At 32.7% G+C, this 15,246-nt stretch overlaps 1 protein-coding gene across 11 annotated transcripts in view; it reads right to left on the minus strand.

Annotated features, from left to right (window-relative positions):
- LOC106874758 (uncharacterized) overlaps positions 1 to 15,246 on the minus strand; it is a 317,478-nt gene that overhangs the window by 55,989 nt on the left and 246,243 nt on the right. The gene's annotated exons all lie outside the window — the stretch shown is intronic.

Raw genomic sequence — 15,246 nt, forward strand, 5'->3', positions numbered from 1 at the left:
ACACATACATACATACATTTTATACACATATACATATATGTTGAGCAAGAACTGCTTGACAATTTGCAAATTCTGAATATTACAGAACAAAGAAGAAGAGAAACCAGCAGCCATTCAGCTTAGAATTGATAGAATTTAACAGCAGATAATTAGATAGTTAATAAGTAGGTTGCAATAAAACTGAAGAAGAATTTGTGAAAAGTGTGGGGGGGGGGGAAGGAAAAAAGAAAATACAGAAAACAGGGAAAAATATCTATAGATATTATATAATTAGAAAATGTTCAACTGAAGATAAAAATTTAAAATGTTTGTTGTGTCTTGTTTTATTTTATAATGAGATGAATAAAAGCAGTTGAGATTTTTTGTCAGTCACAAGATTTAGACTGTTTATAGCTTTAAGGAAGTTCAGAACTACATATTTCTCTATGCATAGGACTATACATATTCACATTGCATACATGTGTGTGTGTGTGTGTGTGTGTGTGTGTGTGTGTGAGTGTGTGTGTGCATGCCTGTCGGTCTGTTTACTTGTAACATATATCTATCTCGTATATCTGTATAGTGTGTCTAAGTATGTCAGTATGTATGTATTTATTCCTGTAATTATTGCAAGCTAGCCAATTCTTAACTATATATTTATCTGACTGTTTTCTTATCTATCTATAAATCTTTGGCTGTTCCTTCACCTAACCAGCTATCTACCTCCTCCCAATACACCATCCATGCATCCATTCATTCATTTACCCATCTGTCTATCTATAAATCCATTATTTATTATTTTTTATTTTTTGCCTGTACACTAAAGTACACAGTATTTGATAGTATCCTTTTCAGTAAATGCTTCCAAGTTTTTCATCCTTTAATGAAACCCAATGTCTGTAAAAACAGAGTTCTAGGAAACTGTTTGAGGTTGGCCCTTCAGTCTTGCTAAGCCCTGTAAAGGAACCCAGAAGTTTTGGGCTTCCAACCAGGCCTTTCATGATACTCTTAAAGCCAGGACCTTTTCAGCACCTCCTAGTATTTGACAGGTACTTGTTTATCAACCCCATTAGGATAAAAAGTAAAGTTGACTCCAGTTTTATTCAAGCTAATGTAATGGTATATAACTAAATATCACAAGACATAGAGTCTGGCACTTTACTGGCTTTGTGATCCTGATGAATGAAAATAAGATAAAGAACAACAATAATAATAATTATAATCTCTCCTGACGTATTATAAATATTATTTTCTTTTACTATATTCTTGTATCATGAATATGATATAAAGGAAAATACATAATAAACTGAAACAATAATGAAGACTGGAATAACAAGGTAGTGGCAGAGGAGGGGAGTAAAAATTAAAATGATCTTCAACTTTGAATACAAAATCACCTGATAAACATAATTAGTAGCTAGGTTGTGTGTTTGGACTGAAACTATTTCTCTTGTTTAATCTTAACAGATGTTTTAACCAATACAATAATGATGATAAACAATTTGATGAGAAAGTTTGCCACAAAACATTTGGCAACAAATAAACTACTTGGAATGTATTAACTTCATGAAGTTTATAAGGTTCCTTTACAGAAACTATTATTAATTTCTGTATTGATGATTATTCTTTTTGTTTTGTCTGCGTACATTTTTTTCATTCTTGCACAGGTTGGATGATATTGCAAATTTAGGTTTATACATAAATTAGGCCTAAAATGAAGTTAGTTGTTGGCAATTTTCTGGTTAGCTGTCAGTAATTTTCTGGAGAGAGAGGGAAAACCTTAAGTTTTAATACTCTATTCTATTATAGTTATACCAATTTCTCAATCATTTCTGAGTGTAAGATACTTTCAGTAGAAAAGGTTTCATTGAATAGATCTGGACAGAAAAGATTTCATAGAACAGAATGGTTCAAAATGTATGTTCATCCACCCCTCAACCCTTCCCAAATTTTATAGTCTGTCGCCTCATCCTTTCATCTTCTGCTATTCATACAAACTTGCAAGCCACTCATCTACCCACTTCTATTCACCCTGTGGGGTCACCTGGGCTCCTCACTGATATAATCTATCCCTTTGCAGCTCCTACTAATCATTTTCTTTTCCCTCTCTCCCTCTCCATCCCCTACTAAATGTGTATAGCCATACAGGTCCTCTACAAGAACCTGCTCTGATATCTTTGCTTTTCAAAGTTTAACACCTCATCTCCTAGTATGAAGATGACCTAACTCACTTTCCCCCAGAGTTTGTAGTCTTGCAAGCTGCATGACAACCTCAATAGAGCAGGTGGCATGAAAAAAGCACTCAGCACACACTGTAAAGTGGCTGGCATTTGGAAGGGATTCAACCAGTAGAAACCATCCCAAAGCAAACATTAAAGCATAATGCAGTGCTTGGACTCATCAAATCCTGTTTAACCATCCAACTCATGCCACCCAGGAACACAGACGTTAAATGATAATGGTGATGATGATGATGATGATGATGATGATGATGATGATGATGATGATATATTATTTACAAAGGACGGATAAGTGTTTTCACCTTGCTTGTTGTTACCACAACTGATGTACTCTCCATCCTTCATCAGGTGTTCTGGTGGAATTTCGAACCCAACCTTTGTTTGACTAATGGAGTACCCTATTCTCATTCCTAAGGTATATTTTTGTTGATGTTATTTTTTCTGTTGATATTATTTCCCAAATCCCTGCCTGGGATTAGACTCAGAACCTGAGAGTTAGTAGCCCACGCTCTTATCCGCTATACTATGATGATGATGATGATAACTGAAAACCTTAACAAAAACAATGGCAGTGATGATGACAATGACCTTGAATAAACAATGATAATAAAAAAAAAATCAAGTAAAGATATAAATGTCTTTGACCATCATGTCTTTGACCATCATGTTTTGACCATCATGTCTTTGATATTGTCCAGTCTGAGGTTAACTGACTGACTGACTGTTTGTTTTAAGACATTCCAGTTATGACCATACAATTATTGGGGGGGGGGGAATAGATTGCCCTCAACTGCATTATCTAATGTGTCCCTTTTTTTTTAAGATTGTAGGGTGTGGTTTGGGGGAGATTTGGCTGGCATTTGTAGCAAGCCAAGCAACCAAATTGATACTTCATTATTGGTGGCTGTTGTTGTTTGTGATGATAATTTTGATGATGACAAAGATGATGCAGAAACCATTAAAGTTCTTTATTGCTACACTGAATAGTTACTTATTATCAATGTCTTTCTTTCTCTCCTTCGTTGTATTTGTCCAGCCTTCAGCTGATATGAAAAATTGCTGAAATCCCAGGTCCAGTTTATCCCAGTTTCATGATAGCATGAAGCATAGTGTCTCCACATCTTTCTAAATAATAGTTGTCAGTTTTATATTTATGTCGAAAAACAAGATTATAGAAGTCATTTTTGTTTGTTTGTACATTTTCCTTTCTCTTTCCATTGGAGATGACTAACAATTGTTATGTAAATGGACACTTGGTCACAAATACCACAGAATGACATTTGCACAGAATTATAGCTGCCCCTGACAACTGGTTGATAACTAGAAACACTTTGGGGAAAATGAATAAATTGAAGTAAATACATATTTTTATTCATACTAAATTCATGCCATTTAATTTTATTTCACTTAATGCATAACCTCACCCCACCCCATAATTCAAAGACAAAACAAGTAGCATGATTATAGTTTAAGAAAGTTTACAATAGGTAAGTATGCTGTTTGGTTGCGGGGAAAGAGATTTTTCTATGAACTTGACATATTCTTCGTTGAGTCTCAAAGATATTAATTTTTTTTTTTTACTATGTTGGGCTTATGATGTAAAATTATATATAATTTGCAAATAAATGCCAGAGACAGAGGAAATTAGTGATGGTGTACATCAACAAAAATTATTGTTGATAATTTTCATTAGAGGAGAGATCTTTCTCTGATCTTCTATCGTTTTACTTGTTTCAATCATTGGACTGTTGCCATGTTGTTGGAACATCACCTTGAAGGGTTTAGTTGAACAAATTGACCCCAGTACTTATTTTCAAAGTTTGGTACTTATTCTGTCTCTTTTGTTTAAGTGCTAAGTAATGGGGACATAACCCAATACTGTTAGTCAAGCAGTGAGGGTGAGGACAAATATACACCCCACGCACACATACACACCCACAGGCTTCTGTCTCTCTACCAAATACACTCATAAGAGTTTGTTCAGCTCAGGGCTCTAGTAGAAGACAGTTGCCCAAGGTGCCATACAGTGGGACTGAACCCAAGACTACATGGTTGGGGGTAAAAAGTTTTTTAAATATATTAAAATTGAAAAGGTGGGCAAATAAGTTGCACACAAGTTACAATGAAAATCAACAAGGTAAATGTTCTTAGTTCAAACAGTCTTCTAAAACATTTTAAAATATATTCTAAATAAAAGATTACGAAGATTAATAAGGATATTTCTTCTGGAATCTCCCTTGTTTTATCAATTTTTGAGCAGATTTCAAAATCTTATGGTATCACAATCATCTAATCTACTTTAATGAGTGATGATCCTTCAAAGTTCTCTTGTATTTGCAAATGTCCTTTCCTGGTGCTGCTATTTAGTTCTCTGGAAGATGGCCTGAGAATCAGACCATCTTACAAGATTCTTTTCTTTGTTCGCAATTAGATCTTACTTCTTTGATTTTATACATTTGTAGATGAGTAAATCTGTTTTCCTTCTTGCTGTTCAATTTTTTGGTACATGGTATGTGAATTCCTTTAGAATACAATACCAATGTTATCATATTCCTCTTCCAATCACTTTTCCTTTTTATCTCTCTGTACTACTCCCCCACCCACCATAAATTTAGATAGAGGGAACTTATGTTGACAACAAACAGTAGCAATCAGAATTGGAAATGAAATAGGGAAATATGAGAGGATCAAGAGAAGGCTATGACAAAGGCGTGTGTTATCATCAGGCCTGTTTTTATTATACAGCGAAATAATTATGCAATCTTTTGAACATTTACCAGTTATTTGGATAAGAGGACAAAACATCAATAATCATTGTGCAGATGACAAGGTCCTCCTGGCAACATCAGAGAAAGATCTACAAGCTATTATTAATAAAAGATTGGCTTGAGTTTTAACAGCATAAAACAGAGACATCAACAATTTCCGACATAAGAGTTAATCGAACAACTTTGAAAAAGTCAAAGCTTTAAATTATTTGGGAACTATTATTACGTCAATTGGAAAAAAAAAAACATCAAAGAAACTAAATGAAAGATTCAACAGGTGAAAACTACTTTCAATGAGATCAAGAATAAATGGTGATCCATATGATTGAGAAAAAATCCTAGGGGAAAACACAAACCACATTATTACATATGACTCTGTGACCAGGAACACCAACAAATGAATGCAAAAGCTTTTCAATGTTGCAGAGATGTAATTTTTTAAATGGTTAGCGAAGATGTCCTATAGTAAGAAAGGTTGAAGTCCGTAGATGAACAGAGATCATGAGAAAATTTTAATAATATCAGGAGACAACAGGTTAAGTTCATTGGACATCCACTTGGTGGAAAACTGACAGAAGTTGAAGACAGAGGGAGGAAATACTTGATAACTTTACCAGTTGACAAGAGAAAGACCAAGCCAATAACTTGCTGTCTATAGGAGAGCAGGGATGGAGGTTTTTTTTTTTTCAGATGTCTGTAGATAAGGTACATAAATGAAAAACTTTGCTTTACCTTGCTCGTACATTTCCATATAACTTATGACATATGACTTATGAATTTTTTTTAAGGAGAGTGGCTGTTCATCAACAGTTATTCATTCAGTCATCAGTGAGTTGTTCAATTCAACAGACATGGTATCATGAAAACAAATCACCCAAGTTGGAAAAGAAGTAATTTAGTGAACTATCAAACTGACTTGTCATTCTCTTCAGCTTTTCATAAATTTACCTACTTCCAGTCTACTTCATACAAAGATGAGTAAACATACAAAATATGGTTGTAAAATGAGGAAACAGTGACTCAGAGAACAGCCACTTAAGATCCAGCTGCTCTTTATTTCTAGTAAATTCCCCTCCAGCTTCCAGTCTCAACTTAAACCACCCTCTATCCTCTGCCATTTATCAGAATTAAATCAAAGACATTACTATTCTTTTTATTCCCATTTGTTTAAAGGAAATCTTCAAGGTGAAGTAAGTTTTCTTGAAAAAAGAAAACAATAACATATATATTTGATTAGAAAAACAAAAAGGAAATCTTTCATTCCTGAAACTGAAACATCAATTACTTTTACCTGCCACAGGTGTGTTTTTATGATTAACAAAGATGTTTTCAACAGGTTTCATTCCTTTTAACACGTTACTATCTATTTTGCCTTTAAATAATGAAAAATGTTTTGTATATTTATCTTTTTCATTCAATGACTTCATTTTTTAAAGACTTTCTTTTAAATGCACAGAGTATAAGATAATTAAAGTAATAATGATGTTATCAGAGCTCCTATATCATAAGGTTTAGTTTATTTTCTTAACCCTGAAATAACAGAATGGTGTCTAGAGTTACCTAACCAAGAGAGGAAAATAAAAAGTGAGGCTGTAAGAAAGAAAATACCAAAAATAAAATAAAGAAAGAAATGAAACTCATAAAATATATAAGACAAAGACGCTTAAAATTGAAACAAGATCTTCTTAGTTCTCGACCTGGCCCTTTAACATGAAATTTCTCAATCAAAATTTTGTTAATGACCAACTGTCCTAACTATTAGTCATCAATTCTTAGACTTTCAACTAAAGAACAAATAGGAAATTAGTTAATTAATCAATTAATAAATTGTTTAGGGTGTGGTGATCTGGTGGAAATGGGAAAGTACTGAACTAATAATATACAGAAGTTTGTTACATTCCAGTAAATTTTGAATTGGAATTCTGACTTTGACTTGATATTTTCAAATCTGGAGTCAATAGAACACACACACACCCACCCATACACAATCATGGAAAGCAGACCGAGAATGATGATGATGATATACTATAATTCAGTCTTAACAACTTAATTCAAGACTATCTAGAACCCCAAGGGGCTCTTAAAGACTTGTATTTAGCTCTGGTTTTAACAGTATTAAGTGTTGATTTTAACAAACTTCTTATGTGCCTGTTTTCAGGTTATATTAGAGACAATTATAATAAAGTACAAATTATCAACTTTTTTTTTCCACTCCCAGAGGGTGTATGAATTTTATGAAGCAAGTATTCCAATATAACTCATAAACCATTCCTTGGTTATACTTTATTGGCAACTAACATTAAGAAACTTATTCCAAAATCATTCTAATAATGCTGGGTGGAATACAGATGACAATAATTATTGACATTATTCTTTCTAACGCCAGTTTTAGTTTGTTTATTGATTTAATTTCCATATCTTTGGCTTTTCACTATAGTATTAATTTGAGTAATTTTTTCCCCATGCTTCTCACTTCAATCTTTGAATTTCTATACTCAAGTATGACTGTATAGTTAACCATGATTCCAGCTTTAGTCCCACTGTGTGGCATATTGGACAAGCATCAGTTTAAATACTAAAAGGTTAAATAAAAACTTATTTCCTTATAATATAGCTCTAGATACACTGTGTCTGAAAGGAAAAACATTAATGGTCAAGGCTGGAATGCCTTTGATCATAAATTATTTGAAAAATAATTTTGCAGTTGATATCCTTCCGGACACTGATCCATTTTGCCAAAGCCAAATAGTTTAAGTTTGAGGTCAATCACTTGATTCAATATGAGTATAATACTGGTAAAAACTTTAATGACAATCTAAAGCAGGGATGTAAAACTGTTTATCTAGACTCAAATTTGAAAAACCCACTGATAAAGCCTCTTAAAAACACAGATAAAAATGGAAAAAGTTTGAACTCTAAGATCAAAACAGCCATTTTATATAAGTTGCATATCTATGGATTTATAAAATTAAAAATACATTAGTTTTTGCAACACACATACACTCCCACAGATTTTGTGCACTAGCAGTTTGCTCTCTGAACTGAAAAGGTTCCCAACCTCTGCACTCTAGGAATGAAAAGAAATTTGCTCCTGACATAGTTTGAACTCATATCTGTAAAAGACATAAACTGGATATTTAATACTGTTACGCATTCCATTTACAACTGCTTCAGCCATCCCTGCCACCATTAATAATGTTGCTGTTGCTGATGATGTGAAGTGGAGGAGGAGGAGGATATTGTTATTGTTGACTGTGATGATAATATTTGTACATTTTCTTAAATGACTCTAAGTTAATTATGTGATGTTATTGATTCAAAAAGTAGATAAACACTATTAAATCTGATATCACGTCTCCGATCTATATTGGTAACCAATATCAATGCTTATATTTCATAAAACCGTACACTCTTTAAAAAGTGGAGCAAATTTTAGAAAATTGTGCAGTCTTTAGGAACTTATCAATAGTGGTAATGACTGCCAGATATAAATAGGCGATTTTAATTTGGCTTCAGAGCTGTATAGTTGAACATCAATGTGTAAATGTTATGTGTGCTTCTGGTGTTGGCAGTTAGCAGTGACTTTGTAGCTTACTTGGTACTTAGGTTCTTTATTTTTTACATTCTTCTTTTGGGGGGAAAATTATTTCTTTTTCTCTATCTTCTCAAACTTCTCCAATTTCTCCATCTCCTTTTTCTACTTCTGTCTTCTAACTCCTATTTTTACTGTAATCTATTTTTTCACATTCTTCCTGACCTCATAACTGTATTCAGTTGAACCAATGAAAAGGGCTTCTACATGGCCACTCAAGACTTTAAAAACAACAGCTGAATCACCTTACTTGCCTTTAAAAAGCACACAATTTATAAGGTAGTTCTAGATACAGGATATCTGTGAAGAAAAAGATAGGATGATTTGACCTGGAATACTTTTAATCATATGTCTGCATCATCAAAACCGAGCTGAATTAAACAACTTTATTCAGTATTTCAGTCCCAAACTCACAATATATAATTATTCTTTCAAAAAGTATCTAACAGATTACTAGTCTTTGCAAAATTTTTATTCGGTTTAAGAGTTAGATATTGATAAGTAATACTTAATCCAGCTTTCTTAAAGGCCTAGACATGCAGTTTGCTGTTTTTGTATCATTGAATAACTTCAGTTAAATCAGCTTCAGCAGAACTATGACATAATAGGTTTATAGTAATTTAGAAGTCTTACACCCAAAATAACATATCACACACAAATTTCTTATAAAGCAAGAATAAATTTGCTGACAAATGAAAATAAATAATTTTGAATAAATTTATCTTTAGATGGCTATCATCATCTTCACCACTATTTAATGTCTGTTGTCCATGCTGGCATGGGTTGGACAGTTCAATAGGAATTGGCAAGCCACAGGATTGCACCAAGCTCCAGTGTTAGTCTTGGCATGGTATCTATGGCTGGATGACCTTCCTAACGCCAACCATTTTACTGAATGTACTGGATGCTTTTTACAAGATGCCAGCATCAATGATGTCATCAAATAACTTGCAAGGTAAGAACCCTCAGCTGAGGCAGGGAGTAGAATTGAGGGAGGTGCCTTTGTGCCAGGTGACAGAGAAAGGTGTCTGGCTGTAGAGGAGATACATGGCAACCCCAGTTGGAAAAAAGAGAGATAGAGGAAAGATGGTGGTGAAGATGTGTCTGGGCGTACTCTCAAATTACACAGAGGTGAATATAAGTGGTTATATCTAAATTATTCATAAAGTATAAGGTTAATTTTAAAATTTTGTATAGTAAGCCAAACTAACAAGACCCAAATATATTACTAATGTGTAGTTTACTGAATCTAGGGATAAAAAAATAGATATTATACTATTAGGATTTGAGCTTAAAACAAAAAGAAATAAGATAAATTTGAAATTGCATTTAGTTTGCCTTTGATTTTCATGGCTGTCTTAATACACATCCAAAATAATGCAATAAATGATAAATATTATATTGGCATTATTTATAGCTGTGATTTTGTCAAGGAATAAAACTTTAATGTATAATTTGAATTTGTTGATAGAGTTATGCAATTAGAAAAGTTACTAAAAACACATAACACATTCTAAAAAATGATCAATTAAGGAAAATTTGGTATCATATGAATTATTAGAATTTTCATTAGAAATTCTCAAATAGTACAGATTAATTGATATAATAATGATATTTTATTACTAATTTTTGTTGTTGCTGCAATTATATCTTTAAACTGTCTATGAGAAAACTAGGTTAATAACATATCTCCGATACAAAATGGAATGGTTTGTGATAGTCTCATCACTGAAATGCATTCCTAAAGATAAACAGAAATGTTAAAACTGAAGAACTTTTGCAGATAACCATTAATGAACTATTTGGTCAATACTATAATTTTCTTTAGGTTTTGATGGTAGAAATTAAGATGGAAATAAATCAAGACTTCAAGAGTATATTTTAGGAACCTTCACTCTATCCAAAGATATCAAACTTTGTACTGAATTATATATCTAACTTTCTACATTAATCACAACAATAGTAATGACAAGGATAATTATACTCTGAGATTGAACAGAGATGCTGAGAGTGCATGAATTACTAGTAATCTATAACATGGTTTTCCATGACATTCAAACATCTTATGAATTGTAAAAAGTACACATGTAATTCGATTGAGTTTCCAAGCTACTTTACAGAAATTTAAAATTCAATAAAGTTACACATGAAAATCTTCAATTGATATTATAATAAGTCACTGAATCAGCAGAGTGCCAAACAACAGACAAGAAGAACATAGGTCATATCTTGTCATCAGCGTTGCAGTGTTCCTAGCTAAGATTTGAACTATCAGAAACCCCTATACTTTAGCACAAAGTTTAAGTCAGAACATTCCAGATATATAAAATAACTTTGTAATATATATCTTCATGATATAAACATGGCAAAAATATTAAAACAAATATAGTGTCAGTTGGTGAATAAGTTTGAATCATATTAGTCAGATGGATGGTTTATTTACAGAGTGGCTTCAAAATATTGGACCATACTAATAATTTTCACAATCTTAAGATTACTAATCTAATTTTGTTATATCAATTTCTGATGTCTATATATGAAACATAGATAACATAGACACACTTAGCAGTTCTATACCATGTTGATATCAGTTAGCAATTTAGAAGAAATATTTGGAAAAGATTATGCATATTTTATAAGATATGTCTTAGTTTCAGGATATTTCAAAATATAGGATTTCCTTATCATGGCATGCAGTAACTGTGGGAGGTTTGATAGTTGTTTCAAATAACAAAATTGGATTTCAAGAATTGTAAACCAATTCTTAGCAGTTGAAAGTGATATTTTCTTATACATTATGATGTAAAGAATGTCTTTCTAACAATTAAAGTTTAACACAGTCGTTTTGTATCATTTCTGACTTGCAATCTCTCTTTAATATTTGATGATGCTACAACACAGAACCATTTTAAATTCAATCATAGCATCTGAAAGTGTTTGACAAATACTTTAAATTAAGTTATCTTTAGCAATCATGTAATGTGTTTTTATAATTGTTCCCTGAAATAATTTCATGAAAGTGCTTAAAGTATAAAATATTTTAAAGTGATTTATTATGATCAATATCTTCGGAACTGTTTATGTAATATTGAGATTAAATTAGATTGTAGAGTTGCTTCAGAAATAAAGTGAATATTTAACAATTGAATTTCATAATTCTTTGTTCAAATCCCCAAATTCTGTGGTTTTAAGTTAGTAGCCATAATATACTGTAGTTTAGCAGACTAACTATACCACTTCCTCTTCAAGAAGGCTGTTCAAGCTTCAGTGAACATACAACGAAGCCAAAATAATTACTTTGAAGAAATAAAAATATTAATCCATTACATTTGCTTGAACCTCAGACTACTTACGAAATGTGTAAGCAAAAATATAATATTGTAATTTGGGTTAATTTGGGTTAATAGTCTTGTTTCTAACCTTTGTAACATATATAGTTTATTTTGGAGAAAAAAGCCCAAACACCAAACAAACGATAGAAAGTTTTCAGTATGTGTTATCCTTATTACTGATATGTTTTCTGTAAACTATAGATTTTTTTTTCCTTAAATGTATAATAACAAAAAAGCATTTATTGTTCGATGTTTTATTAAGTGTCTATTTAGAGTGAAAACAGTTATAAATGGAATGTTTTTTCTTGTTGAAGTCACAGTTTGAGATTCATTTAGACTGTTTTAGACAAAACATGTCTGCCAATCTTTATCTCTCTGTCTCACATACATGAAACATTTTCTGAAAATCATGCTAACTACAAATAAGTTAATCAACATTTTATTGTCAGAAATCCAATGGAAAATGGCTGGAATAATTATGCATTCTCTAAACCATTTCCTAATATACACATTGTCATCCATCAAATTTCAAATCCACAAGTAGGTTACATATCAGCATAATAAAACATTATTCTAAATTATAATGACTGAACTAAAAGTAAGAAATATTGATTTGGTCAAATACTAAGGGAACAAACCAAAATAAATTCACCAATGTTGTTGTGTTTATGTCTCTGAAACTTAGCGGTTTGGCAAAAGAGACCAATAGAATAAGTATTATAGTTATTAGCTGACCTTGTGCCTTCAAAAATGACAGCCAATTGTAGTATTTTATATATAAATAAGGTATAAAATAAGGTACATAATAATCACATATACAAACATTCACATACTTCCCTTGTACATGCACACACATACACATATACTCAGAGTTGAAACACTGTTTGATTTTTCTTTTCAGGATTGAATGTTCACCATCCCATTTCCATTGCACACACACACACATGTGCATGCACACACACAAACATTCACATACCTTCCTTTTACTTACACACATATACTCACAGAGTTGAAATGCTGATTTTTTCCACCCCTTCCTTTCTCCATTGCTATTACTTTCTCTCACTCTCAGTCATGGCTATTATTCTCACTACTTCTCCTTCACTGAATTATCATTTTCTCTTCTCTAGCTTCACTTATACTACTCTTTCTCCTACTCTGTGATTTTGGACAAATATATATATATAATAGAAATAACCACCGAACACAATATTTGAGCCAATGATAGAGCCTCTATACAGTAATTTGACTAGCTAGAAATAGAAGCCAAATCTTCCTTAAATCACACCCTGCTATCTTAATCATCATCATCATCATCATCATCATCACCATCACCATGCTAGCATGGGTTGGATGGTTTGACCAGGCCAGGCAAGCTGGAAGGTTGCACCAGACTCTGGTCTGATTGGGCATGGTTTCTATGGCTGGATGCCCTTCTTAACACCAACTACTCTGAGAGTGTAATGGGTGCTTTTATGAGCCACTGGCACAGGTGCCATTTGCGTGACACTGGTATCTGCCATGACTGTGATTTTGCTCGGCTTGATGGGTCACATGAAAATACACATGACAAACAGGGAGAGATAAAAAAAAAGGACACATTGCTAACGTAGTCCTGGTTACCCCTGTAGCTGTAAACGCCATTAATCATAAATCTGTTTGATCAGGGTTGATGACTGCAACAAACATCAAACATTACATGAATAGTGAAGACAGATATGAAAGAATTCAAGTTAATAGAAAAGACACAGCCTGTGGGTACCCTTAACTGATTAACTGATGGTATCCATAGACTGTATCTTATATAAAATACAAGTGATGAAATGTTAACAATGGAAGAAGGCAAACACTAGAACAAGCTGGAAAGAAGGAAAATGAAAAGAGGCAGTAACAAAAGTACATGGATGTAATGAAAACAACGTGTGGAATGTGACATTATTGGGAGAAATAATCTGATTATATCCCATCAAGGGGTATATAGTAAAATAAGTGTTTTGCTTGTCAAATATGACCACCCTAGTAAACTTTGCTTGTCAGCACATATTTTCTTTTCCCAAATCACTAATTTCCTCAGATTCTACTATTTCATTTATAGATATCAATTTTACCAATAGATTCTACATGAATGCTGTGTCAAGTTTCATCTTTGAAGACAAATATTTCCTTACTTCTCCTTGAGTGTGTGTGTGTGTGTGTGTGTGTGTGTGTGTGTGTGTATGTGTGTGTGCGTGCATGCGTGCATGTATGTAAAATATTTAGGGACCAACAGACTTTAATGGACGACTTGAAATTCTGTATATATTAGTGGTAGTGGTGGTGGTGATGGTGGCAGCATGATTGTCATTATTTTGCATTTTAGGTTTACTTCATTTTCTGTAAAATACCAACTCACTCAATGCTTCTAAGTTTTATATGCTTGTGTGTGTGTGTGTGTGTGTGTGTGTGTGTGTGTGTGTGTGTGTGTGTGTATGTGTGTGTGTGTGTGTGTGTGTGTGTGTGTGTGTGTGTGTGCATATACACATGTACTACAATCTATAACAACTGGTTAAATACTGCTGTGATGAAGTCATGTCAATACAACAAAAGAATTTGATGCATAATAATAAAATAAATGTGACTATAGTACTGTATGTCTAAACCACTGAGATCTCACTCTCACTGCACTGCTTGTGTTCCCATTGTATAACATATGTCTAGCAAAACTACATCCCAAAGTGTACTGGGATTTTCTGCTCTCTATTGTTAATTACTCCTTTGATATTTGCTATGTTGACCTTTAAGGTCTTTGGAATTCTATATCATTCTTTCAAGCTTAGGACTTTTTCCTCAACTCTTCCACAAAATGTACAATGAGAACCAGGTCACCATCCTGTATAAAGTTCTCATGTTTTTCCATTTCTGAACTCCTCTTTTATTACGCTTTTGCAATGAAGTTTTAATATTATTTATTCGAGGGAGCTTAATTTCTATAAATACTACCTAAACTTGTTCTAACACTGAAAGTTAAATATCTTTTTCATATATATTCTCAGTTATAGCTTATGCTGGTGAGGAAAGATTTAATCCATATTGTTAGTATATATACGTACATTTTATGTGTGCCTTATATAGGAGTTTAATGTAGGGTTTTGGGTAAAGTATATACGTTTACATATAACTAAGGAGGACATTTAGATGCTAGATAGTTGAAACTGGTATGATACTGAGATAGTATATCAGTTTCAAAGCTAGAGTTAAGTAGTAAGTACACCCATATGACTTTCTGAAAAGAAGAAAATTTAGATAACTTATGATCAAGAAACAGTGATGAAATGATTGGATAGTGATAACTCCTT

The sequence above is a fragment of the Octopus bimaculoides genome, chromosome 20 (assembly GCF_046866305.1).
Source record: "Octopus bimaculoides isolate indiv1 chromosome 20, ASM4686630v1, whole genome shotgun sequence".
Lineage (NCBI taxonomy): Eukaryota > Metazoa > Mollusca > Cephalopoda > Octopoda > Octopodidae > Octopus > Octopus bimaculoides.